The sequence below is a fragment of the Rhodnius prolixus genome, unplaced genomic scaffold (genome assembly GCF_049639745.1).
Source record: "Rhodnius prolixus isolate KJV_2025 unplaced genomic scaffold, Rpr scaffold_6, whole genome shotgun sequence".
Lineage (NCBI taxonomy): Eukaryota > Metazoa > Arthropoda > Insecta > Hemiptera > Reduviidae > Rhodnius > Rhodnius prolixus.
In genome coordinates this window covers 13,540,681-13,568,441 of record NW_027411634.1, presented here as the reverse complement: position 1 = coordinate 13,568,441, position 27,761 = coordinate 13,540,681, and the positions used below count along the sequence as shown (strand labels likewise).

The 27,761-nt window shown below is 33.5% G+C and overlaps 2 protein-coding genes across 3 annotated transcripts in view; one reads left to right on the top strand and one right to left on the bottom strand.

Moving 5' to 3' along the window:
• Grd (gamma-aminobutyric acid type A receptor subunit Grd) overlaps positions 1 to 27,761 on the top strand; it is a 198,760-nt gene that overhangs the window by 29,170 nt on the left and 141,829 nt on the right. The window lies entirely within an intron of this gene.
• Positions 17,221 to 27,761, bottom strand: part of LOC141461156 (uncharacterized) — a 30,653-nt gene continuing 20,112 nt past the window's right edge. Inside the window, exon 3 of one of the 2 annotated variants that reach the window (XR_012462634.1) lies at positions 17,221 to 18,226. The gene's annotated coding sequence lies outside the window, so the exon portion shown is untranslated. The remainder of the gene's footprint in view (positions 18,227 to 27,761) is intronic. The other variant, XR_012462633.1, reaches the window with a different exon arrangement.

Below are 27,761 nucleotides of genomic sequence, written 5' to 3'. Positions count from 1 at the left end.
ATCACAATGTCCAGCTAGGAAAAACAACCTTAAATCTTAGAGATGCCTGTGAATGTAACAGCAACTTCCAAAAACAAAACTTTTTTTCAACGTGAATACGTCTTTAAATTTGCTATCATATGGAGGCAATCCAAAAAAGAACCTAATGATAACAAAATCGGGGGATACAGTTTGGCTTTATAGTTTCGAATCTATCGTCTACATCCAAAATTAAATTAGACCACTGGATAGCTAAAGGATCAAAGAATTCATTACGATAAGCGAGGACTGTGACGCATCGAGCGCGATGGAGGGGTAAGCGCCGCCATTTTGAGATCATTTTGCTGCGTATCGAGATTTGCAATTAGTATAACTTTTGACTCGGAGAAGCTACGATGTTCGTTTAAGTTTTGATCGTCAGCTGTCGTCACTATCTATCGATTGTATATAAAACATTAGTGTAAAATAGTGACAGTGAATAATAATGAGGTGTTAGAATAAAAAATTTTTATCAAAAATATATAATGTCGGCCTACACGCGTCGAAAAGCCAAAACCAAATACAGAGATCGTATATGGTTGGAAAGGGCTCAAGAACAATCGAATGGTAATAATAAAACACTATATGACCGAGTCAAGCTGTGCCTAGGAACGTAAAAGAATGAATGCGGCCAAGCGGCTCAACGCCGGTGACAGTACATCTGCAGCTGGGGCAGTTGAAATTATGCAAGAGGATGATGAATTACATCGACAACGGACTGGTATAGGCATAGATTGTGTTCGATCTTCGATTATGAAGACACACTGGTGCAGCAGCTAGTGCACGTTTTTCACTACGACGTTTGTCAACAATCCATTCGGACATAAGTGTGATATGTGTGATCATCTATGGTTTCTGCGCTCATTGAAGCTAACAAAAGAAAAACACACATCCTAAATACATGAATAAAAATATTTTATATAAAAAAATATAACCCGTTACGTAAACGTATTCACGTACAACATACGGCCGTGAACATGACACAGCTACTTTCTTTCACTAAATTTTAACTCATTAATTGCTGTAGGATATTGTTCAATAACTACTCACTTCTATACGGATTTTGACATATTTTCTGGAAATCCAGCCTAGATTTTTTTTTGACACCCCCCAAAAAAACTCAAATTGCGTACAGGAACAGCTAGTGGTTCTAGATAACGACTTCGTTTGTAATACTCACTTATAAACTAAATCTCCCACTATCTCACATTGATGATAGAAGTGGCAAATCCAATTTCCACTTCAAGGATCCGACAGATACAAACTTTAACTTCATTACCAGTTTATTTTTTATGAGTCAAACTCATGAAAGATATTTTATTAAAAGGAATTTTATTATTAAAATAAAATAAGTATAGCCTGAGTATGCAAACCTTATGTAACGTAAAATACACATGGAATTCAAAGTACTGCGAGGATATTAAAAAACATGGATGGAACTAGAGAAGGGTTACGTCAAAGAGAGAGTTAGTAGTTGAGTTGATGGGACCGAGGGTAAGTTGAACCTGAAATGAATATGTACTCTAACTGTAGGGGAAAAAATCTTTTACTATTTCTTTGTCCTTCACTACAACTAAACTTATTTTGTATTTGTAGACAATAATAAACCCAACTACAATAAACATATTTGCATACCTTTCTTTCAATATTCATATTTCTTCTCTTTGTGATAAATTCTAAGATGACCACTTTCTTCTTTATTACGCCCATCTTGTCTTCAAAATGAAGAGAAGAAATAATAAAGAAGAACGATGACTTCAAACCTAAGAAAATAATAAAATTTAATATACAAACCGTACTATGAAAATTAAGAGGGTGTTAGCTAGATAAAAAAAAATGAAATGGTCTTTGTTTGAATCCCTCATTGGGCAGTTGAAGAAACTTATACTACTCTTTTTTGTCCCCCCCCCCCATAAAGGCCTGCCACTTCTAAGTTCAAGATGGGTTTCCTGGTTCCAGGAAGAAAGAAAGAGTGAGAATCTTCTGTTCAAATCAAGACCAGGACATTCAACTAGAAAACATAAGCTCTTGGCCTTTGAGAATTAAATTTTCAATTTCTTGTATTACATTATTAAGTTTTTACTTTCTCACGCCTGCCCTTTGAAAACAAAATCCTGGAAAATAAAGAACTAGGATAGGGATTAAAAATATTTAAGTTATCAAAATTTAAGGGAAATGGGGCGGACGAAATTTCCGTTTATCATATAAATATTGCGATTTCAGGCGATTTTACTAAGTTTCAATAGACATTCTTTACGTAAATTTTGATAAGAAAATGCCTAGTGAGTGTTCAAATGTATTATTCCAACCCTTCAATTAATTCCTAAATTGGCCTTCCTTAATTCCTAACTTGGCCTTCCTTAATTCCTAACTTGGCCTTCCTTAATTCCTAACTTGGCCTTCCTTAATTCCTAAATTGGCCTTCCTTAATTCCTAAATTGGCCTTCCTTAATTCCTAAATTGGCCTTCCTTAATTCCTAAATTGCATTGCAAATTTGTATTCTGTGACAATTTTAACTAGGCAAATTTGTTACTTCATTTCCGAATACCTTGTTATCCAAGGTACTGTAACCAAACCGTCTTTTTGAATGAAATAATCGCCTTCTTCCTTGCAGAGGGTTTCTCATCCATTATCTAATTTTCTCAATAAACCTACAGTAAACAGTAAGATTACCAAAATTTTGTAAACAATTTAACACGTAAAAAGAAAAACATCCCAAATTATAGATGAATTGTTAAATCGTGTTTATGAAGTAAAGATGCGTGGCCAATTCTTAATATTGTAACGAAGTTGATCTGAGCCAGAGAAGAAAGGCCTAGATTGTACTGGGAGTTGAGCGACCGAAGTCTATAACGGTCCATCACTGTGTAAAAGCAAGCTAAGGGAGCGGCCCTCTGTTGGGGTGGGTAGGGGCAGTGAGTGTTTTTTTTCCCAGTCAGTGAGTGGCAGGTGGGAGTGAGACAGACGGAGTTGGAGTGGGGCAGTCGCAGTTAAAGTGAGGCAGACAAAGTTGTAGTCAGTCAGTTTTGAGAGACAGTTGGAGTCAGAGTTGGAGCCAGTCAGGGAGTCGGAGTTCAGTAGAGTTAGTTAGTCGGGCTGTTAGCCGGTTAGTCGATGAGCCGGTTAGTTAGTTACAGTTGGAGAGAGTCAGTGTTGCGGAGTGCTTCAGAGTTAGCCAGTTAGGTGGTTAGTCATTTAGTGAGTAGAGCTTCGTTAGTGCGGTTGAGACTAGTGCAATTCGGACCAGTGGTCAGTCGTTCTTACAGTTTTGTGGCGTTACGTAGTGAATAAGTAACAGTAAACTGTTGGGAATGGTCAATGTAACGAATAACGGTAGTTGCTAGTAAATGTTAATGTGTTAATAAATCAAACTCATTATAAGTTTAGCGAGTTTTATTATTTATCGAACCCACACTTATTATTTAATAACTAGTGGCAGTCACTAGTTATAGTTAAAGTTTTTAGTAAAAGGACAAAAACTTTACAATATCTTTAGGATACAAAGAGGAAAGTTATATTTTAGGATAAAGGGTGAATGTCAAAAAACTATGAGATAGAAAAATATCAAAGCATTCAAAAATATCCAGCTTGAGGACGCTGAGGCCACCATTTTTAAATAATCCGTTCAAGGATAGTCATTAATATCTATAGAAAAGAGAAGTAAGGAAAATTTGCTGTGATCTCTTTCCAAGAGAACTCAATCCTGTTTCAAAACTTTGACAGCTTAAATAGGTAATAACAATCCACTTTCCATTGAGAAAAAAATTATTTTTAGTTAAATTAAAACCGCATTCATTAAAGGTGAAAACAGTCTCTTTTTTTCAATATACTTAGCAGTAATCTTGTTGGCCAGAGTTACAAATTTAATGTACTTCTACTCGTATTAATGTCAAACCAAATTTTAAGCTTAGTGTCTCGTAGCACCAAAATAACACTAACTTAGTGCTGTCGACGGTTGCAGTTAAAACAAATGTTTAATAGTGTATTAAAACTTAATGACGTAAAACAAACATCAATATAGTGTTCAAAATATTAGTCTTAAAAAAGCTTTAAAATATCAATAACTTAGGTTTTATCAATTTTAGTAAGAATGTTGACTTTACGGTGTCAATTAAAAAAAACATTTTCCGTCAAAAGTATTTAATTTCAGATCATATTCAATTATGAGAGATGGGTTTTGTGACAGAATTGAAAAGTCTTCAAAGGACCACTGATTTAATTTCCAAAAATGAAAGAGTAATTTCATTTAGATGTCTAAGAATTCTTCTGAGAGAATTTTTATTACATAATAAACATAGTTTTGAATTTTAATTATCTGTACCCGCACACACGACTTAAACGAACTGAAGTTATCGACTACTAGACTACTAGACCAACGATCAAATCTTTCACTTAATAACAAACGACTGATTTACAATTCTATACTAAAACCCGCCTGGACGTACAGGTATTGAACTGATGGGTTCAACGAAACGCTCCAAGCTTCAACGAATTCAATCTCTTCAGTCTAAAATTCTCCGCACTATCGTTAACGGCTCCATTTTACGTTTCAAATCTAACTATCCACACAGACTTGGAAATTCCATTTGTTGGTCAGGTTGCAGGAACTCGCTATAAAAGTTTTCATCAGAACTTGCACTCTCCATTCCAATCCTCTTGTTTGCCATTTATCATCTCATCACCATCCAGATCATCCTCCCAGACGATGAAAATCAGCCAGTGTCCTCGCGATTTTCTCTCTTCTGAAGAGAGTAGCTAATCTTGGAGACGACTTAGGTAGGGTACGTTCACAACGGAGCTGTGAGTATAGATGATAGCAGAGATGATAACTGATAGAGTAAAATATAATCGCTGATTAGTGTGCACAACGGAGCTGTGATACATGCAACATGCCCGAGTAGTGAAGAAGAGTTTTTATGTTCATCAGCAACGAAATGGTATATTTTAAAGAGAAAACGCTTTAGAAAATCTCATGTACATCCCATAAATCAAAAACGAAGTACTTTGGGTGTATTTCACTATTTATATAAGGAACTTAGAAATTATCCGGATCGTTTTTTTGAATATGTGAGGATGGGTCCACCCACATTCGACTATATTTTAGAAAAAATAAGGTCAAAATTAAGAAAACTTTGGAAAAATTGTCATGGAAATCCTATAACCATAGAAGAAAAACTAGTGATTACTCTTAGGTAAGTTTACTAAGGGTACGTTCACAACGGAGCTGTGAGCATAGATGATAGCGGAGATGATAGCAGTGATGCATCAGCGCTTATAGAATAACCTAGTACATTCTTATGTGAGCGTGCACAACGAAGCTTCGACTAGTGACTCATACTCGCTGGTATAAACGAGCATAGATGATAGAATTGAATTTTTCATTTTTCTGCTAGCTGAACTCCAGTATCGGAGCTTCAAAATGGACATAGAAAAATTATTTAGTGCTGTCTTTACTCATTATTTTTGGTTATTATTTTATTATTTACTTTTAAACAATATTTTGTTTTTTAAATCGTGCTTACATTTATTTTTATGTGTATTTATTTGTTTTTCCTCAATATAACCTTACCTCAGAGTTATCACTAGTTTTTCTTCTATAGTTATAGGATTTCCATGACAATTTTTCCAAAGTTTTCTTAATTTTGACCTTATTTATTCTAAAATATAGTCGAATGTGGGTGGACCCATCCTCACATATTCAAAAAAACGATCCGGATAATTTCTAAGTTCCTTATATAAATAGTGAAATTCGCCCAAAGTACTTCGTTTTTTTATTTATGGGATGTACATGATATTTTCTTAAGCGTTTTTTCTTTAAAATATACCATTTCGTTGCTGGTGAACATAAAAACTCTTCTTCACTACTCGGACATGTTGCATGTATCACAGCTCTGTTGTGCACACTAATCAGCGATTATATTTTACTCTATCAGTTATCATCTCTGCTATCATCTATACTCACAGCTCCGTTGTAAACGTACCCTTAGGGAGTGCTACCACTGGGTAACTTCTCCCCTCAATTAGTCAGTTTGCAGTGGTGTCAGTTAATGTCATTGTTACTAATGGTGGCTGGTGTAAGTTAACAAATTAATTAAAATAAAAAAATAATCTGTAAAAATGTAATTTTTCACCCTTGTAATATTTTATTAAATGATTAAATACATTTACAATAACTATTCATTTTAACTATAATTATAGCTCTTATTTTAAAAGAAAATTATTGTTTAAAGATATTTTTCAAATATTTTGATTTAGATAGTCCTAAATGTGATTGCAATAGCGGGGAGGATGGGGACATCGATCACCTCCTCTTCAGATGCAGCAGATATAACAGGAATAGAGACAAGTTCCTACAGGAATTGGCAACACATGTTCGATTTCCCTGATGCGCTACGAATTATTTACAAATTCATTAGAGGGAATAAAATAAAAATATAGGATGCAGCGAGACTCCATAGTTTCGATTTTAGTTCTTAATTACTCACACAAATACTATCATAACTACACTACTAATTACACCATTCTAAGCTCACATCAAATAACGAAGTCATATTCAGAGACCATTGTGTTGTTCTAGGAATAAAGTCAGTATGCAGCGCTCAAGATATCCTTATATCACGAAGCCACAAAGCAGAATGTAGTAGAAGAGTGGCAGTCATGATGAAGAAAGAAGTGAAAGAGGCTGCGCTATTCCTCAAATTGTATATTGGGAAAAGATAGGGCTGGTTATTTCCACCAATGTATTGGTAAATTGAGGCATTAGAAGCCAACAGTAACTGTCCGTACCAATATGTTGGCTTTTACCAGCCCTCATATAAAGTAATGGTTAATGTGCAAACAAGACCTCAAAACAATAAATAAATATTTTGATGAGGACCACCTTGTGGAGAAGATAGATGGAATAAGATGGATAAAATTTGAACAACAGAATCGTTGGCATTAAGTATGAATCTTGGTGAAAAAAAGTTGCAGGTAAAAATAATGTCAATCCTGTTTACTAATTTGGAAAGAGCAAAGAGAAATATTTACCACAACACGCTTGATACTGAGAAGGAAAAGCAAGATTACAATTAAAGTCAGATAATTTATTTATTGCACTAAGCTGGTGAAAGGAAGAGATGAAGGAGAAAAAGTTAGAGAGAAAAATAATATACATCTATAATTGAATTACTTCTTGAGAGGGAGTTGTTGAAGGAAGTCACGTCCGGGCTATTCGAAAAAGGAAAGGCCCGCCAAGTTCCTAGGAAAGCTACCCACAAAAAAGATACTTTTTTATGAACTATAAACTTTATATTTCATACTTATTTGTTAAGTGGAACAAACTACAGTTTGATATTAAAATAAAAGATTTATAGAAATTAAATTATGAAATGTTACTAGTTATTGCATCAGGAATCTTTTTGTCTTTCTTGCACTTTGCAAGCTAGGGTTTTAGTTAATTATTTAAACTAAATAATTTTAGACAGGTAACTATAAAACATTTGCAGTTATTAGTGTTGAGGCTACCTACTTTCCTACCTAAAACAACTAGTTCTTGTTTAACTCCTCTACCTAATTCTTTCTTTCAAACGTCTGAATCCCTTCTAAGTCAAATTTTCACACTCTTAGCCAATTAGGTTCTTCCCAAATACAAACTTTTAATGACACATCTACAAAGAGTTCCGTAACTATCATTTTCAGGAATACTGATGGTTTGCATGCCCACTGACAAGAATTACAACACGTAATCCCATAGACATCGCATTCATATTCTTCCAAATATCGATTAAATCATATACAGAATCGATTATCCAAACGATACTGTCCACGGAGAGGTGTCAATCTTTATCTAAAATTCCACTTACCACCACCGCAGATAACATTCATCTTGGCCATTTTTAATATGAGATGCACAAGCTTCTTGAATGGCATGAGGTTTTTATATGTTAAGCTAACGGAAAACATCTTGAAGGTTATAGTGGAACATTATTCCTTGTTAATATTTTATATATATTCCAAGTTATTATATTACAAATATTAGGTAAGCAATGTTTTAATCAAAAATAACATTATTTCTCAACTAAGATAAACACAGTGAATGAACAACCTATTAAGATTAAATAAATCAATGTAAAACAATTACATTGGCTGTAAATAGTATCCATATCTTCAGCTCTCAACAGTAGTTAACTTGAGAAACAAAAGAGTTAATTTCGCCTTATTATAACCGTTTAACCCTTAGGGACATAAATATCTTCAGTGGACAATGGTCGTCTGTTGATCAGAAGAATGGTTTCCTCAATAAATCTACTAAACTACTTTGAAAAATAGAATGAAACCATTTGGCACTCATATGTAACTCTTAAATGGGACAACATTGAATTAGTGAAGATTTTTTTTTTAACGTTTATAGATCAATATGTTTTAGCGAAGGGGTTTATATTATCTTAAACTCATTAGAGATAATTTTCAGAAATAATAATAGGTTTGATAAAGTGTGTTTTCCATGCAAATAATTTGTGCATTAGTTTAGTTTTACTTGAAGACCAATTTATTAAGTCAAGTTTATCACTTGGAGGGGAAAAAAACAATTAAAAATACCTAGAGTCAGGCTCATGGTTAAGGGAAAAATTAATAAAAACTTAACAACAAAAATTATCATTTGTTTTGCAAGAATATTACTGAAATGACTATTTAAAAAAATATTATAAACCTACCTTTTACAAAATTAATTAAAATCTTTTCTTAGATGGTTTCCTTGTTAACAGATACAGAGACGTCACAAAAGAAAAGTTTGTTTTTTTTTGCTATTCACAATCTACAAGAGAAATGTCATCAGTGAATCTGATGAAAGAATTCTTAACTGGATCAGCTGGTGGAGACAAGCTGCCATATTAACAATCCTCTTGCTAGTATTTGTTTTACATTTTTAAAACGAATTTATTTCCTAATAAATTTAATAAGTATATTAAAATGAAATTTTCCTAGAATCATCTTACAAATTCGTTGTTGTTAATAATTCTATTTAAAGTGTATTTAATGGTTTAGTTAGGAGATTTTAATAGGAAATTTAAGAGGACCGGTGAAGCTATCAACTCAAGCTATTTAATTAACTGAACTGTTAGGTTAGACCGGTCAGTGTTCCAAGCCAGTTGTTAGTAAATACTCGTACACAACCTTTATATCTTAGAATAAATTTGTTGTTTTTATTTGATATTTTGGCAGAAATTATATCTATTCAATATAATTTTATTATGAGATAAAACAAAATGTCTAATTTTATAGAAACTTTAAAAATAAATAAATAAATTTTATTGAAACGTGCTGTTGTTTTAACTGAAATTAATATACCATTTTCTTTGCAATTCTCACCAATTTTCAAATGTTCTGTTTGTAAATTCTGTTTGTATAAAGTAAGAAAGGTAATTCGTTTGATATGGGTTACATATTGACTCAGGTGTGCAGTAAATGAGTAAGGATTTCAACTCTAAGCTGGTTAGGTTAATTTTTAATTATTCTTTTTGCTCATTTTCTCAGGTTAGCTTTACGTCCAACTAACAATTAGAGGCGATTAGCAAACAGACTTAACTACAAAGTTTTCATATTGAACATCAAATAAAATCCAAGGTCCTAGGCCGGGAATCGAAACCCAGTACCACAGTACATATTAGCTTTGCAGGTCTCACACCTAACCGCTCGGCTACAGCTCCGTCAATGCCACGGCGATTACCATTTAAAAAATAAAGGAAAAATTTGTTCATTATAACTAAAGGGTGGTAGATTTGAATATTTTTGTAAGATTACCTTAAATTCTCTCTTACCAAGTTATTTATTTATTTTTGAAGTGAGTACATTCCTTGCGCTTTCTTAACGTCCACCTTAAAAGAATTGTATCTTTTTTCCAAACCAAAATTGCGGTTTTTCCACACTATATTACCGATCACCATGCAGATCACTTCCTCCACTGTAGAAATTCAATTACCATCAATACTTTACACGGGAAAATTGAAGGTAAATACTTATTTATTACACGCTTATCACACAAAAAATGAAAGGATTATTGTGATTATTTTCACAAATTATCAAAATGTTTAATTAAATAGATCGAGTTATGGTAGAATTATTGAAAGAAACATCGTAATGTAATAATTATGGTAAAAGAAAGAGAGCTAAGCATTTCTTGTGGTAGTTTAATAAATATTTTCTAACCTAGTTAATCTAATAAATGCAGTCAATTTTTTGTTTTCGTGTGTCTACTCAACATTTCCTTCCAACATTAGATTTATCTTCTACAAATATTATCTCTTCCACATAACGGAACCAAATTAACACATACTTCCTCATTAATAATTTATTTCTTAAATAAATGGATTATTCTTTAATGCGGGATGTAACTTTATGAAAACAATTATTTCTGAACACAGAATTACTATTTTAAACAACTGCTAATACATATTTTTTTTTATTGATATTAGCGAAAATATAAGAGATCTACCTACAGTGGCGCCCAAAAGTATTTGCACAAGTGAATTATTTCCTATTTCTAAATGAGTACACGAAATAGGATCCCAAAACTTTTATCATTATAATCTTTAGTTCAAATTAAGTACATTTAATAACAAAACGAGAGAAAACATTAACGTGTAAATTAGTATTTCACAAATTAAAAAAAATTGACCGTTCTAAAGTATTTGCACAACCTAGAATGAATATGCTCATATTGACTAATTTTAATTATATTCACTAGAAAAGTCAAATTTAAAGTTGTTTTTGTCATTTTTCATTTTCCATTGTCATTTGTTTATATTATGTACCAGTCTTAATAGAGCATGGTATCAAAACAGCCGAATTATCCCTCACAACCCGAGAAAAATCGTTTTTTTTAAAAGAAATATGGTGAAAACTTACCAGGAAATCGGAAAAATTTTGAATTGTGCTTTCCCACAGTGCAGTACGTAATTAAAGGATACGATAAAATGGGGAAATGCTTAAATAAACCAAGAAAAGGTCGACCAAAAATTGTAACGGCAAGTGAATGTCGGAACATTATCCATGAGGCAACAATAAATCCATCATCGAGTGCTTGGCAATTGGTTGAAAAGGTGGAAACGACTTCTCAAAAGAGTGTTAGCGTTACTACTGTAAAAAGAATGCTTAATCAAGCTGATTTATAAGGGTGCGTTCCTAGGAGCAAACCATTCATAAAGAACTCAACCGGAGGAAGAGGCTCGAATTCGCCAAAACCTGTTAAACATGCCTATAGAATTTTGGCAAATGTACTACTTAGTGATGAAAGCAAGTTTAATGTTTTTGGAAGCGATGGTAAGAAACACACTTGTCAAAGGCCAAATCAAGAACTGAAAATATTGCATGTTAGACCAACTGTCAAACATGGTACAGTGCATGTTATGGTATGGGGATGTGTGGCGTGCAGCAAAGTCGGCGAAGTGGTACAGATTCATGGCAATATGACAGCAGATGGCTATGTGAGTATATTGCGCGACAACTTAAAGAGCAGAGCTGAGAATTTGGGCACACAAAACACCTTAATCTTTCAAAAGACTAATGATCCAAAACATTCAGCTAAGAAAACAAAAGCGTGGCTACTGCAGAACGTTCCCAGAAGACTGCATACGAGGTGTGTTCAAAAAGTAACGGGAATTTTCGTTTTTTGAAAAAAATATTTATTTATTCATCTACATTAATATTGTCGCCTTCAAAGTAGTCCCCTTCGCATACAATACACTTGTGCCAGCGCTTTTTCCAATCCTCGAAACACTTCTGAAACTCGATCTTTGTGATAGCTTTCAGCGATTCGCTTTTAATGTCATCTATGCTTGTAAAACGACGGCCTTTTAATGTTCTCTTTATATTTGGAAATAGAAAAAAGTCACATGGAGCCATGTCTGGCGAATATGGAGGCTGGGGCATCGTTAAAGTTTTGTTTTTGGCCAAAAATTCACGAACAAGCAATGAAGTGTGAGCAGGTGCATTATCGTGGTGCAAAATCCATGAATTGTTTTGCCACAAATCCGGGCGTTTTTTTCGGATTGCTTCACGCAAACGGCGTTGAACTTGTAGGTAGTACTCCTTATTGATTGTTTGACCTTGTGGCAAGAATTCATGATGCACTATGCCATTAAAATCGAAGAACACAGTGAGCATAACCTTCACATTCGACCGCACTTGTCGAGCCTTTTTCGGTCTTGGCGATCCAGAATGCCTCCACTGGGACGATTGAGCCTTAGTTTCGACATCATATCCGTAAACCCATGTTTCGTCACCTGTTATAACACGTTTCAGTAGATCCGCATCGTTGTCGACTTCATTGAGTGACTCTTGAGCAACTTCCATTCTCCGCTGTTTTTGTTCGAAATTCAACAATTTTGGAACAAATTTTGCTGCCACACGTTTCATACCCAAAACATCCGAAAAAATTTCATGGCATGAGCCAATTGATATGGCAACATCATCAGCGACTTCTCTGATTGTGATTCGGCGATCGTTCATAACCATTTCTTTCACTTTTTTCACGTTTTCATCGGTTGTTGATGTGCTTGGACGTCCAGGTCGTTCGTCATCTTCAACGTTTTCGCGGCCATCTTGGAAACGCTTATACCACTCGTAAATCCTTGTTTTACTCATAGCAGACTCACCATATGCCTTTATTAACATTTCACACACTTTATTACACTTTATTTCATTTTTTACGCAAAATTTAATACAAATTCTTTGATCCATTTTTTTTAACAAACAAAAATCGCCAAGCTCGAAAAACACGTCTAACCTTAACGGCTGCCACTTAAGAAGTAAACAATGAATATTACTGAAAATTTTATCGTACTTCAGGGGCATGTGTACCAACATAATAAAAAAAAAAAATTACAATCAGACTCTCCAAACCCGCGAAATTTAAAAATTCCCGTTACTTTTTGAACACACCTCGTACAATCCCCTGACTGAAACCTAATTGAAATGTGTGGAGTATTCTGGAGCAGAAGGTGCGCAAACACGCCATTACGAACAAGGGACCGTCCGGTTGAGGTTTTACTCGAAGAATGGGAAAAACTTGGTTCCAATCTTAAAAAACTTGGTTTATTCAATCCCTAGAAGACTTCAGGCCTTAATTGAAGCCAAGGAACTTCATACTAAGTACTAAAATTAAAATTATGACATCTTATTTGCAAAATAAATTTGTTGTGCAAATACTTTTGGGCGCCACTGTAAATTGTATCATATTGCACTAGCCACAACCTTTAAAAAACTGCATTTTTTCTTTTAAAAATAGCAGTAATTTCATGATTTTTCCTTCGTTTTTTGCTATGTACTCGTATGTTAAGCAAAAGGTCCACCCTAGATGTAACATTTATTACCGGCCCAAGTAGCCATTGCCATAAACTCAAAATACCCTTTTCCCTTTGCTAACTAGAATAAATAAAGCTTCTCAAAGGGCTTTTCATTTAGTATGTATAGCCCTTATTTTGGTACTTATTTGAAGTACCCTATTCCAGAAAAACTTCAAATCTTTAAACTGATTTTTTAGAGGTTTTCCTGATCTAAAACTTTTCTCAAAATTGGACCTAAGTCGGGAAAACTAAGTGATAAAAGAGAAAATTACTGGTACAGTGTTCCGAGTACATTTATATTGATTTTACATTCTATGACTCCATTATTAGGGAGTGTTAGCTGGTTACGTAGCACTGGGCTACGAACTCTAAGCAAGAATTACACAATCTTCATTCCAATCTAGAATTTATCTATGCCATCAATTACAGACTTGATCATATCTTAATTAACAAAAAGCTATTAACCTCTTTGAAACCTTCTGAATATTTAGACATTTTGTTACAAGTTCTCAATTAGAGTGAATCTTATGATGGAAACATGGTTCAATCAAGTGGATTTCTGCAACATAGTTGTTTTATTTGGATTTGGACAACCATGTTGTTTTTTTTTCTCGGCTTGTGGCTCAGTAAAACTTCATTAAAAGTCACCTTTAATTGGATTCATCAAAGTAGCATTTTTTGGTTTCAATTTCTAGCAAAAATAGAATTGGAAACTGTTTCCATAATAAGTCAATTTCCATCAAGCTTTCGTAAAGAACTCTTTAAAGAAAGGTTAGGTCTAAATTTGTGGATTTTAATTTTCACTATTTAAATTTAATAAAGGCTGAGATCTATTTATCTAATAAATATTCATTTTCAATTTCATTTTTCTGGAAAAAAATCAATAAAATTACCAATAAATATAAATAAAATTGATAGGTAATTAAGTGGGTAAATAGTATTTGAGTTTAACTTCTTTGAAGACGATTTTTAGTTGAAGGATTTGGGCCAAAAAAACTGAGTAAATAATGTGATAAAACAGCAAAACAGAATGTAAAGTTTCGAATTGTTTGTGGCTTTTAGTTTTTGAGATATTCTGTTCAAAACTCACTCACAGACCATTTTTCTAAATTTCGTATTTCTCACATTAAAAAAGCTTTGCCACTTTCGCAAGGAGCTCTTTCCTTGCCAGAAACAAGAGGAAGTAATAAAGGCAATGAAAATGACCTAAAGCTACAAAAGACTGCTTATTAAAGGAAACAAGAAACAGGATATAAAAAATATTGGAAAGAGGACTGATTTTCTGAATTGGATACATGAAATATGTCCGGTAAAACGAACATTGATTGAAATGTTTACTGTGAAAATTCATATAGATCTTCCTGGGTGTAAATGGAAAGCACGGCTTACCCTATTCGCATCACTGTGGTCCTAAGGCTAAGCACAAATCTTGTTCTGGAACTCTGCTTCCAATAGTTTCCTTTAATAAATCTGCAAATGGAACATTGCGCATTTATTCTTAATTCCGTTTAATTATTGAACAAATAGAGGAAGGAACTGTAATCATCGGATATTTGACCAAATTAAACAATTTTATTTTATTTTTAACTAAAAAATGAATAAAGGGAGAAGTACCTGCCAAGAACATCATCCAAGTTAATTATAAAATGCTAACCACTTCGAAAAAAATAAAGCCTGACACATGATAGTTGATATACGCCGTACGGCTTTGAAGTTTAACCAGCTGGAGTAGGAGATCCCAGTGAACATGTATCCGCTGTCCTTAACTCTTGAAATGTATAAAACCGCAAATGATGAGCTAAGCGAAAAATTGGGGCATTAAATAACAACTTCGGTCTAAACTAAGTTAATAATCTACGTGTACAGTTTCATATTATTTTTATCATTAGTAAGTAATTTTAGAAATGCTCATCCATTTTGTATATTTTTTGAAATAATTCAGACAAGAATACTTGTTTTTAAATTTTTATATATATTACAAAAAAATTAAATAAGTAAAAAATGCAACTTTTATCTCTGTTCAAGGGACGTCAGGTTATTGATTTTTGCTCTACATTGACAAAACCGTCATAACTGAGAAGATAAAGAGGGGTGATGTTTATTGGCTCATGAAGGGCACCAGAACTTGTATGAGAATAATTTTAAAGCTCATAATAGGTCCCGATAGAGGACAAAATGCATCTAATTTCCTTTAAGGGCCGCGCTTTGTAAATTAGAACAGGGTAGGCATTTGTTATCTTTTTCATTTTAGGTTAATTAGAAAATTAGAGCTTTTTAATTCGTAAATAAAACAAATGTTACTAATTTTTCGCTTACCTCAAGCAGAGAACTGCAAATAATACAGGTAATCTTTCAATGCTTTTTTTCCTTTATATAGTCCAACGAAACCAATAACTTTGTACAGCCAAATGCATTGAAGTGGATAAAACGCATTCAGTTTAAAGTTTACAATTCAATAACTTTGGTTATACTGAATGATAGACTGGTGGCGCTAAAGTCTACAAACGACATAAACAATAACTAACCTCTACGTTGTTTAAGAAAGCTTCCTTAGATATTAACTAACTATCTCGATATCGTTGATTTTATTCTTCGTGGCGTAGGTTTATTTTATCCCTGACTTTCTTTCATCTTCTGTTTTATGACGAAATGTTCATTCATTTTGCCATCCTGTGGCACTACACTTGCTATAAGATACAATCTTGCCTGCAGAGTACGCACTACAAGAATCGGTCACACCAATGAGATGTAGAGTTTCTGGAGACAATCGGGACCAATTATTGTCCGAAACAGGCTATCAATTTAGACTCTAGGGTGAATAGCACTACGCTCGTTTAGCGGTACTCCACTGCTAACCTTCCGTTAACTAATATCCATGAAGCACAATCCGCGAAACGGCTAATTATTACTCTTTTAAAATATAAAAAGGAAATGCCCAATTCTAAAATTAATTAAACAACAAAAGAATGTGCTTTTATGATACTTTATGAGACATGATACTTTTAATAGATATAATAGGTATAACTAAATTTTAATTTGTTTAATAAATAAATAGTGGCAAGCCCAATGATGACATAACACAAAAGGAAGAAAAGTAAAGAGTAATTTAATTAAAATTACTGAGTAGTGATCGTCTTACAATGAAGTGAATCCAAACCTATAAAGACTGCTTTCCCGTGTACTTGACCTACATAAGCACTAAACTAAAGCAAATTTGCATAATTGTAATTGTATAAATCCCAGCTAATGTGAAAACCGTTTAGCAGATTGTTTGTTTTAAGACGGTTAAGTGTTCAGCTTAAGGTGAACAATTTATAATTGAAGACAGTTAAATTTAGCATATTTTATGGTGTAGATTGAAAACTATTCCTCTACAAAATTAGTACTTTCTTGTAAGTAATTGCCACGCCTTGTGAGAATGAGGTATCTTTTGGAATGGAATACTAATGGAGTAAAGACTCTTCACAAATCATAAATTTCAGCACGAGATTGTACTGAAGCTGTTTAGTTATCTTCATCAATTCATTAAAAGGATAAATGACTTTCCTGGTTAAGAACATACTACTAGATCTACCTCTACCTGCTTCAATATTAATCATTATTATCTTTGACTAACCTCCATTCTCTTCTGATCGACAACTTCAGTTATCGATTTTCAAGTTATAACTATCGACCAAATACCCTTAACTTCATTTTACCCTAATAAATTGTTTAAAATACAAGGAAAAAGCACGCCGATTTTATTGGAAATTAAGGACATATTTACGGGATTATTTTTGAAAAAATTCGAGATAGGTGTTTTCTAAAATTGTATTTTCCTTTAACAAATTAATTCCCTTCAAATTTAGAATTCTAGAAATGCTTTCAACATCGCTTTGGGAAAACTTAAATTGTAGGACCCAGACATTCAGCCCAAATATATATCATTCTGGTAAATAATTCAAATAAAATTGTTCGACATTTTGGTTGGGAAATGGACAGGAAAAATGCAACTTTTTTTGGAAAATGTTTGAAAGAGATGTAAATTTTCCTGTACTTTAATTTAAACAATGAAAAACACTTAGTCCTAAGCTTAATTCTACTGAAAATAAGCTTAAAAGATAAAAAATTAATAAAGTCCATACAAGAAGATTGGATTATTCCATTCACGCTAGTTCTGTCCGGGTTGAAAGGATTGTTTTTTATTTTATAATTCTTAAAACGTGTGAATAAAAAGCGCCTATTTACTGTGATTAAGAGGCAAATAAAGAGGTAGCGTTTTCTAAAATAATTTATTTATTTATTTATTTTTCTCTAGGGTTCTCCACAACTCGTGGTTCCCTTCAGCCATCGCGAGTAATAGCCTTCTTCCAAGCGACACGATCCTCTGCCTGTTCCTCTGTCAGACCATATCCCGGCCATCATCTACTTCACCTGGTCCCTCCACCACACTTTTGGGCCTTCCATCTCGCTGTCCATCACCACCTTAGGCAATCTCTCTCTCTCTCTGGACCCATCCTCCTTACATGTCCATACCAAGTGAGTGCCTTAGCCTCTCTAATCTCCAGGACGTTTCTCTCCACTTCCATCCTTTCCCTGATATTAACATTCCTCACTTTGTCCCGCCTCGAACATCCTGCAGATCTCCTCCAAAAATCCATTTCTACTGCTAGGAGTCTCTCGCGCTGTCTTCTGTTCAACACCCATATTTCTGTACCGTACAATAGGATACTTTGAAGAATCGATGTAAAGATCAGCCTCTTGATTCTGGGTACCCAATTTCCGCTCCACAGCACTGGGTTCAATAGGCCTATTACTTTTTTCCCCTCCCTGATTCTCCCCTCCTTTTCTACTATTGACCCAAGGTATCTAAAATGATCCACTCTTTTACTGCGCCTAACTTCTAAAAAAAATAATTTATTTAAATTAAAAAAAAAAACAGAAGGCAAGTTTTGATTATAATTAGAACCTAGACAATCGTTTTATTGAACGAACCAGATCTAATTTGGTTCATCAACAACGTGTCAACATCTGAGAAGTCATGCAAAGGGACTCCTCCAGTTCTCTGTCTATCATCGCAGATATTTCATCTAATACTATTTATCAACACTTCCAACCATCAGAGTATAGAATTACGAGGATCTTTAAAAGAGGTAATCAGAAGGTAACCAGCTGAGACTTGCTGTTAGAGAAACCGATGCTGAAACACTTCACCAAAACGTATAAAAATATTAGACTAGGTTAAAAAAGAAAAAGCTGTATATTTACTGCATAGAAACATTTAGGAACGCCATCTCAAATTACTAAAATATCAACTAAAATGCAGTTGAAATGTAAATGCTGTTATTATTTCGAATTGAACATAAGTTAGTAAAGTAACATATGAATAGTTTTGGCGTGGTTTGAATTGTTTCAACTAGTTTTGTGGTCCGCTTCTTGTGGTTTTGTTATAAATAGTACTTTTGGAAGTTTACATTATTGAGAGTTATACATGAAATAGAGGGCATTTTTGACTGCGGTTTGTTGTTGACTCTGTATTTATTCTGTCCTTAGTCATTTTATATAAATGAATTATAATAATAGATATAATATTCAAGCAATTGGTATTGAAATGGTAATATCATGAGAGGTTATAATAATTTTTTGTCGGTAGTTTTTAGTATATTACACGTATTTCTTGTTGCTAGAGTGATATTGTCTAATGAAAGCAAGACACGAGTTATTCATATCAAAATTACGACTGTTATTAATAATAGACATATCTTAAATGTAGATCTCAGTAGACAGACTAATCTCCAATAATATCAAGTGCAAATTGAGCATATTTAAATTAAAATTGAAGAATATTGTTGAAATTAATAATACATTTTTTAAAGGTTTTTTTTTTTAAATGGCGTTGAGCTTTTTTGTCTAAGAGTTGGATCGGTTTGTTTTCTTTATTTTCTAAATATGTTTTGAAGTGCATCGGACTAAAGAATGTTTTTCTTCCAATTCGAAGATGTTAGATCCTAGAGAAACCTAAGTGTATCTAGCGCGTAAAAGTCGAGGAGATTTCCAAAGACATATATTTATATATACAGCGCTTCCTTCCTTACCCTAACAACCGTCCATTTACCAGAGTCCCTTATGAACGCACCAGTTGATTCCTGACAGACACTCGTCTGCTTAAATGTGATAGGTTAGGATGTCATGTTGAAAATTCAACGATAAAGTAGACTGGTTCTAGCACCTTTATAGTCTTACAGACTCGAGCTTCATTTTTTTTAAAAAGTGATGAACAAAAATGACCTTCTTTGAAATTAATTTTTAGGATAAGTTTAAAACAGAAAAAATATTTTTATTTATGAACCTTACCTTAAACCCCCACACTATACTTAAAAAGTACAGAACTAAACAGACGCTATCGACTTCTCAAAAGACTCTTAGACGATAGATCAAAACTCTCTCTGGACAACAAAAGACTGATTTATACTTCTATTTTGAAACCCATCTGGGCGTATGGAATAGAGCTGTGGGGTTCAACCAAACGCTCCAATCTCCAAAGGATTCAATCGCTACAATCTAAAATACTTCGAACTATCGTAAACGCTCCATCTTATGTCTCCAACCTGACTATACACACTGGCCTTAACATTCCTTTTATCGCACAAGTCGCTGAAAACACGATACAGAAAACTCCACTTCAGCCTGCAATCTCATATAAATCCTCTAGCTCAAAAATCTTTCTTCTAGAACTCTTCCTGATAACCCGGACAAGACGTCTTAAAAGACAGTGGCCTCGTGATCTCCTCTCAAGTGAAGAGAGTGACTAACCATCTAATGTTTTGGAGTGTTACTACTGGGTAACTTCTCCACTCGTTACCTTATCATTTATTACACTATTGTTGTCATTGTTACTTATAGCGAGCGCTAACGTGCTGATTGTAGCACAATAAACGCAAAAAAAAAGGATAAGTTATTTTATTAATGACTTTCAAATGTCTTTCTTGTAACAAATTATTAAATTTAACCTGTAGACTTTCAGAAAGCATTCGATTCTGTTTATTTTTACTTTATTAGTAACATTTACAGCTACAACAAATGTTGCAACTAGTAAATTCGATCTTATTGGCTCAGTTCACCTGTAAGGTCGTATAAGAGAAATTACAATTGGTGAAACTTCACAATCGTTTACACTCACATCAATAACTCTCTAGGCCACTTCCGCTTCAAGCGATGAGGAGGATTATCCGGAAGAAGAGTAAAAGAGAGCTGTGATGTTACCTAACAAAAAAACCGAAAAAGGAAATCATTATTCTAATTCTCAGCTTAAACCCAGCTGTCTCCAGACGTAAATTCTAAAAACAAACCCAGTTGGTTCTTTTTCATTCCCTTTCGTATCTTTTTCTCTTTTTTTCAAGCTACATTATCATAGACACAAGCATCTCTTGCTCGAAGAGTTGTGAAATATCTTTCGTGGGAATGGGTAAGCATATTGAGCTAAGAGTTGGGCAATTCTTCTTGTCAGAAATGGTAATCAGATGTTCCAGTTGGTGAAGTTTTAAAATGGCAAAGCAAAATAAGAAATTAATTGAAAAATATCTATTCCAAAGTAATGAATTTAGATTATTATTATTATTTTTTTGATATTGAGAATTTCAAAAAATACCACTGGGGGTTCATTATTTATTTGTTCTTTTCGACCAGAATTTTCCAAAATTAGGGCTTGCATCTTTAATGTATACCAATTAAACCATAGTATAACTGCTAAGTAGTAAAGATATTACAATTTTTTAACATGTTCTAAGTGTTATAAGTAATCTTAATGGAGGATTTTAAATTAAAGTAATATACAGATATTGTACAATACTTGTTCAGCACATGTAGTTCTAACCTCTGCGGCTAGAGATCGCGACAAATCACTTATTGTGGGCCCACGTCTTCTACCATGTTATACTACATAAAATGGTTATGAACAAATAAGAAAATTATGCTTTTGTTAATACATAAACTTTATACATTTAAACTACATACATATTCACCTAGTTACAAGATAAATAGGGCGCTACGGTAGCCTAGCGGTTAAAGGCAAGGCCCTTAGTGCTATAAGATGTATTGTGATACTGGGTTCAATTCTCGATTCCATGGGTTTAATTTTAAAAGTTAATATGAGAATTCACTAGTAAAAAATGTTCTTTGATGTCCACGTCACCTAGTTTGGTAGAACGTAAAGTCTACCTCTGATAAAATGCGCATAATAAATAATAATAATTTAATAATTAATAAATTTATTTAGGTAATCAGAGAAGTATTATTTCGGGTCAACGATGGTTGTCAAGGAGGTCATTATTAAAACATTAGAGATGCCATTTAAGTGTCAGATCTAATACTTATTCTAAATTTATAAATTTCTTAATAAAGGTAATAATAATTTTCAGCAAAATTGTCTGCAGTTACTTTAAATGTAGGCCCTCAGCAAAAAAATATATCTCCGGAGAATTTTAAAAATAAAATAAAGTATAGAAACGGAATAGTAAAACAAATAACCAGTGAAACTGTAATTGGTCAGTCTGCAATAAAAAATGAAAAATATACTAGAAAAGAATTTGATTTTCCCTTAAAATTTTATGGAGTTAAGCTTCGCCAAATCAAACACAAAAAACAAAAAATACAACTACAAGGCTTTTTTTCTGCTTGAACAGAATAATAAGTAAAATAATTAGAGAAAAACGTTAACAAACCTGTCAGCAGATAAATTAGGGTAGTGATGTTAAATTATATTATTCACTCCGCTGGTGTGTTGTTTTTCAACTCGATGATTCAAACAAATTTAAATATTTAAGACATCTGCTCGCATACATCTGACCTAGTATCAACATTAGCCCTAACAATTACGAAGAAAGGATTTTCGTCAGTTTGGGAAGCATTACTGCTAAGTGATTCATCTAATTTTTGCATAAATTAAGAACATTTTGGAGGCTACATTGTGATCAAAATTATTTTTAAACATTTGTGAATAGTAAAGAAAGAAATATTTAATTTAATATTATTCTTACTAATATGTTTTAGCGATTAGCATTTGTTGATGTTTTATTGTGGTTAACCTAATTAACAGTTTGGGATCCAAACCTTTATGCACAGAAATAATGTTATATATATATATTTTTTTGTTGTATTTAGATCTGATCTGAAGAAAAAAATTGGACTAGCTACTGCTTTAGACTTGGTCATCCCCAGGGGAAACCCTGCTAACAACATGAACGACACCAACATCGGTATCCTCTTCAATACTAAATGTAGGTCGGATGTGTGCAACTTCTTGGGTCTAGTGCACACAAAAAAAGTGACTCCAGCTTATCGCACACAAACACTCACACTTACTTATTGTATAACGACAACACTATGCGATTGTGTGCAAACTGTGTATCTTACAAAAGAAAAGTGCTGCTGAGCTTTAGAATTCCAGTGATTTGATATTACTGCCATTCTATAATATCTTCATCTAAATCCTATAACCTTCCATTGTGATTATTATTTCTATTTTTTTTTTTTTAATCCTTCCAGCTAGAAGTAGTTTTGTAATCGAATCAAATTTTTGAATTTGAGTTTTCAATGTTTTTGTTTTCAGTTCGCTTCCAGAGCTATGATAATTCTGGCAAGTGACCTTTCTCTTGGAGCAGGTTGGTCTGAACCAGGATTACTACCCTGGCACAAACATGAATATAAGCGTGAATGCCTTGGGTGCAGGATATAAAAATGTGTTAATTTTTCATAATTTGCCTCACAGAAGTGCGAATTTTAGAGACACTATTCTGTAGTTTTGCGGTTTTCCTACTTTAATTTGTAGCATTTTCTTAAAACATTGATTTTTCTGGCAAATTACCTTGGTGAATCAGGGCCGGATTTAGATGAAAAGAGGCCCTAGGCTATTCCACTTATGAGGCCCTTTCACCTACCATTTTTAAGTTTGTAAATTACATGAGAGATAATAAAATACATCACTACTGTGATATATATCAATATGTTAAATGAAACATGTTGTTATTGGTACTAACCTTTACAAAAAATGTGGCAAGGATAATAAATTAAAAAAAGTCGAGAACACTTATTTGGACATTTATTCTCAGCACCATATATAGTACTTGTAACAATAACTAATCAAACATAACCCACAACATTTACAACAAAATAAAACCAAAATCAAATAATGAAAATCTTTGACAACGAAAATAAAATACGCGATAAAAATTATTATATTTTCAATCAAATTACATTAAATATATTCAATACATTGAAGGTTAAACCAAATTCAATTCAGTTAAATTTATTTCATAGTAATTCGCATTTAATAACCAATACATGTTTATTAGTCTTGTGCGTAGAATTTCTCCTTATTTTCGGTTCAGTGTTTTAGTGTTTACTATTTTTAGAAGAGTGTTATTTTAATTTTGCTAACAATTTGAATGTAGCCTCTTGATCTTGAGGCCTAGGTGGTGATGTACAAGGGTCGTTTGAAAAGTCCGTGCAAAGTCAGAGAGATAGCACCACTGGCGCTATGTTTAGCGTCAGGTTATGTTTAGTTAGTAGCATCTCTTGGAAGAACACACACCAAGTTTCAGCAAGATCGGTCAATTTCTTTGTGTTTGGCATTCGTTTGAATCGAGGAAGTCGAGTGATTTTCAAAAAATGGACGAAAAAGAATTTCGTGTGTTGATTAAACACTACTTTATGAAAGGCAAAACGCCTCAGGAGACTAAAGAGAAGCTTGATAAACATTATGGTGACTCTGCACCTTCGATTAGAACAGTTTATAAGTGGTTTCCAAATTTTCGGAGTGGCCATATGGGCACAAGTGACGCTGAACGTTCTGGACGCCCTGTTGAGGTTACTACTCCAGAAATCATTGATAAAATCCATAATATGGTGATGGATGACAGACGAGTGAAGGTGCGTGAGATTGCTAGTGCTGTGGGCATCTCGAATGAACGGGTACATAATATTTTGCATCAACATTTGGACATGACAAAGCTATCCGCAAGATGGGTGCCGCTATTGCTCACGCTTGACCAAAAACGAAATCGTGTGAAGTGTTGCAAGGACGGTTTGCAGCTGTTCCAGAAGAATCCGCAGGACTTTAAGCGTCGTTTCGTCACTGTGGATGAAACATGGATACATCACTACACTACTTAGACCAAAGAACAATCTAAACAATGGGTTACCAAGGGGTATATTGTAGAAAGCTGTTATACGCAGCTCATTGTTTTGCAAAATTTGAAAGACTCTGAATTTGTGAATATAATTACAACTAGAATTTGGAAAGTAGAGCGATTCGCTGCTTACTGTTCCCCTACTGTTAAATAATCTTTGGTGCACAGAGTGTGGTTAGCTTACTAATATAATGGTGATCTTTAAGCTATAAAATTTACTGAACCTTGAAACAAATGCTAGGGAGTTTATTATTAGATAACTTCAAGATGTAGCTAAAATTTTAAAAAAATGAGCAGTTTGTTGAATATTCTCTATCGTTTAATCATAAAGATTTAGATATCAAAGCATTTTAAAGGCAAAGGACAAAAAGAGTGAAAAGTTAGTAATTATCTGTAAAAGTAGTCATGATCAAGGGAGAATACTATCGATGGCTAAGAGGTTAGTACTTAGTTAAGTAATGGAATGGGTGTGAAGTACTAAGTGCTCCAAGTGTTTGCCATTGTCTCATGTTAGAGATCATTTTACTGCTGATTCATCACATTCTGCATTCTCTCAGGTGAACATGTTTAAAAACTGAAGCCAACTACCATTTTCTATTATTTCTAAATATTGTGAAAATTGCACATGCCAAATTTCGACCAGTTCTAATTTAGGAATGATAATTTAATTGTTATTTCAGCTATTCGGTGTGTTTGTGACATGATGGGGTTGGTTTTAGAAAAAAAGATTTATAATAACTAATTAATCTTTCCTTTTGCTTCCCAAAATATATTGTTCACTGCGAACACAGAACAGTTTTGTTTACAGATCCAGAAACTAAGTTCGTTATCCTATTATTGTAATACTTTATAACTAGATAAACAATTATTTAAGACACTCCTTAAAGAAAAAGGGTAGAAAAACAGCGATTTTCATTTCAAATGCCCTAAAATAGATCTAACAAATAGTTTTTCTTATTTTTTAGTAACTCATACTGAATTTGTTTTTTCTTTTCTCTTAGTCTATTAATTCTAAAGTTAATATCTCCCTGATGGCAGCTTTGGATGTGCTGTAGGAGACAAAAAAAACAGTCCTGGAATTTTTATGATTATTGTCAACATTTCTCTAATTCATTCGTTGATTTGTTCTCTGTCTAAATGAGAGCAATTTCTTTAGCAATCAATTTAGAAAAGAATTATGGCAGCCATTAAACATTTTTTTCAATTTAATAGAAACTCTCCTAAATTTTAATCATACTGGGATTCTATTTTTTATATTAAGTTTTATTTATTTATTTATTTATTTATTTATTTATTTACAACCTGTACATATACATATACACAAGTAAATGTGATCTTCATTTAATTATGCACAGATTGTAGGCTGAATCCTGGAGGATCCAGCGCCACAATCGGGAAGGCATGCTGAGAGGGGCCAGCCAATGTTGGAACTCTCTAGAGGTTGGAAGGAAGTTTAGGAAATTTGTAAAAGGTCACGGGGCCAACGTCGTTTCAGGCGTCGTGGAGGACTGTCGGGATGGGCTGTGTTGTGGATAAGGCTTGTGCTGTGGGATTAGGATGTATTCTTAGGCTATTATGGAAATTAAGGAAGCGCGAGTGGATTAGGTCAGGGATTGGCAATCCACGGCTCGCGAGCCGCATGCGGCTCTTTTATACAAATTTTGTAGCTTTTCAGCCTGCCCAAAATATATTATATATTTTAATTTTATTGAAACGAATGAAAATTCCATTTATTAAAGGTATTTTTTCAAAAATAATTTTAAATGCGATAGGTTCGAAATTGAATGGAATTATACAACATCTAAATAAAGTACTTGATTTATATTGTAAGACTGCCGCCCTTTCATTCGTTAAGTTATTATTTATTCGTTTATTTACTTTGTAATAAGTGAAAATAAACACATAAAACATTTAAATGTTATTGAATATCATAAAATAATAATTTGTGAATACAAATGATCTACAGAGGTTTTTACACTACCATCCTTGCGGCTCTTGTTAAGATTTATTAAAATTATTTAAAGAAATATGGTTCTCTACTTAAAATAGGTTGCCGATCCCTGGATTAGGTCATTGACAAAAGGGATATTGAGGTCTGTGTGGAGGGTTAAATTGGATACATAATAAGGAGCGTTGACGATATGCCGAAGGACTTTAGATTAAAAGGATTGGATTCTTTGGATATTGGAAGGTTTCGCAGAGGCCCACAGCTCAGCTCCGTAGGTCTAGATGGGTCTTAGTAGTGTCCTGTATAGAGTTGCACTTATTCTGTACATTCATGGCTGATCTCCGCCCTAGCAGTCTTCGTAGTTATCCGTATCGTCTATTGAGTTCTTGTCTTTTCAGTCTAGTGTGTGGCTTCCATGTAATTACGAGTAAATTAAGTTAGAAATTCTTAATTAACTCCCAAATTGATGATTTGCTGCTGAAATAGATAGATGTAGCTTAGGGTTTGATTTTTGAAAAATAAGCTAAAATCAGTTAATTGTTGCAATTAGAAAATTTGGGATAAATTTAAGCTATTTTAAAGTTATAAAAAAATACTATAATTTTTTATTTAGTAAATTATACTATTTACCTATTTGGTCTTTCGGCATCGAAGTATGGGGATCCACAAGGCGTTCCAACTCTCTACGCATCCAGACTTTATACAGTCAAAAATACTACGAAAACTTCTTAACGCTCCGTTCTATGTATCTAACCTCATCATCCATAATGATCTCAAAATCCCTTTCATTACAGGTTCTTGCTAAAACAAGTTTTCTCAAATTTCACTCCTCTACAGCAGCTCATCCTAACTCTCTAATCGAAAAACTATCTTCTTCTGCAATACAGGCGATCCTCCAAGAAGATTGAAGAGACGATGGCCACAGCGATCTACAGTCATAAGTGCATACATATGTCCAAGACGATGGAGTGACACTGCTAGGTGCCTTCTCCAATCGTATATTTTCCCGTTTTTTTGTTTAATCATGTACCATATTTACTTTTTGCAACAATCTTGTTGCAGTTGTAAATTCAATAAAAGATTTTAAAAAAAAAAACTAAATTATAAATATTACCTACAGTTTTTATGTGTATGGAAAAAGTCTTCAGTTTGTATTTAATATTTATTTAGAATTAAATTGGCCGGGATGTCAACACCAGAGTAGGGCTTGGCACTTAGATCAGATTGAGTCATGCTTTCCTCTGGTACTGACTCTCTCATAAGCCTTTTATATGCATGATTAAGGTGTCAAAGCCGTTTCCACC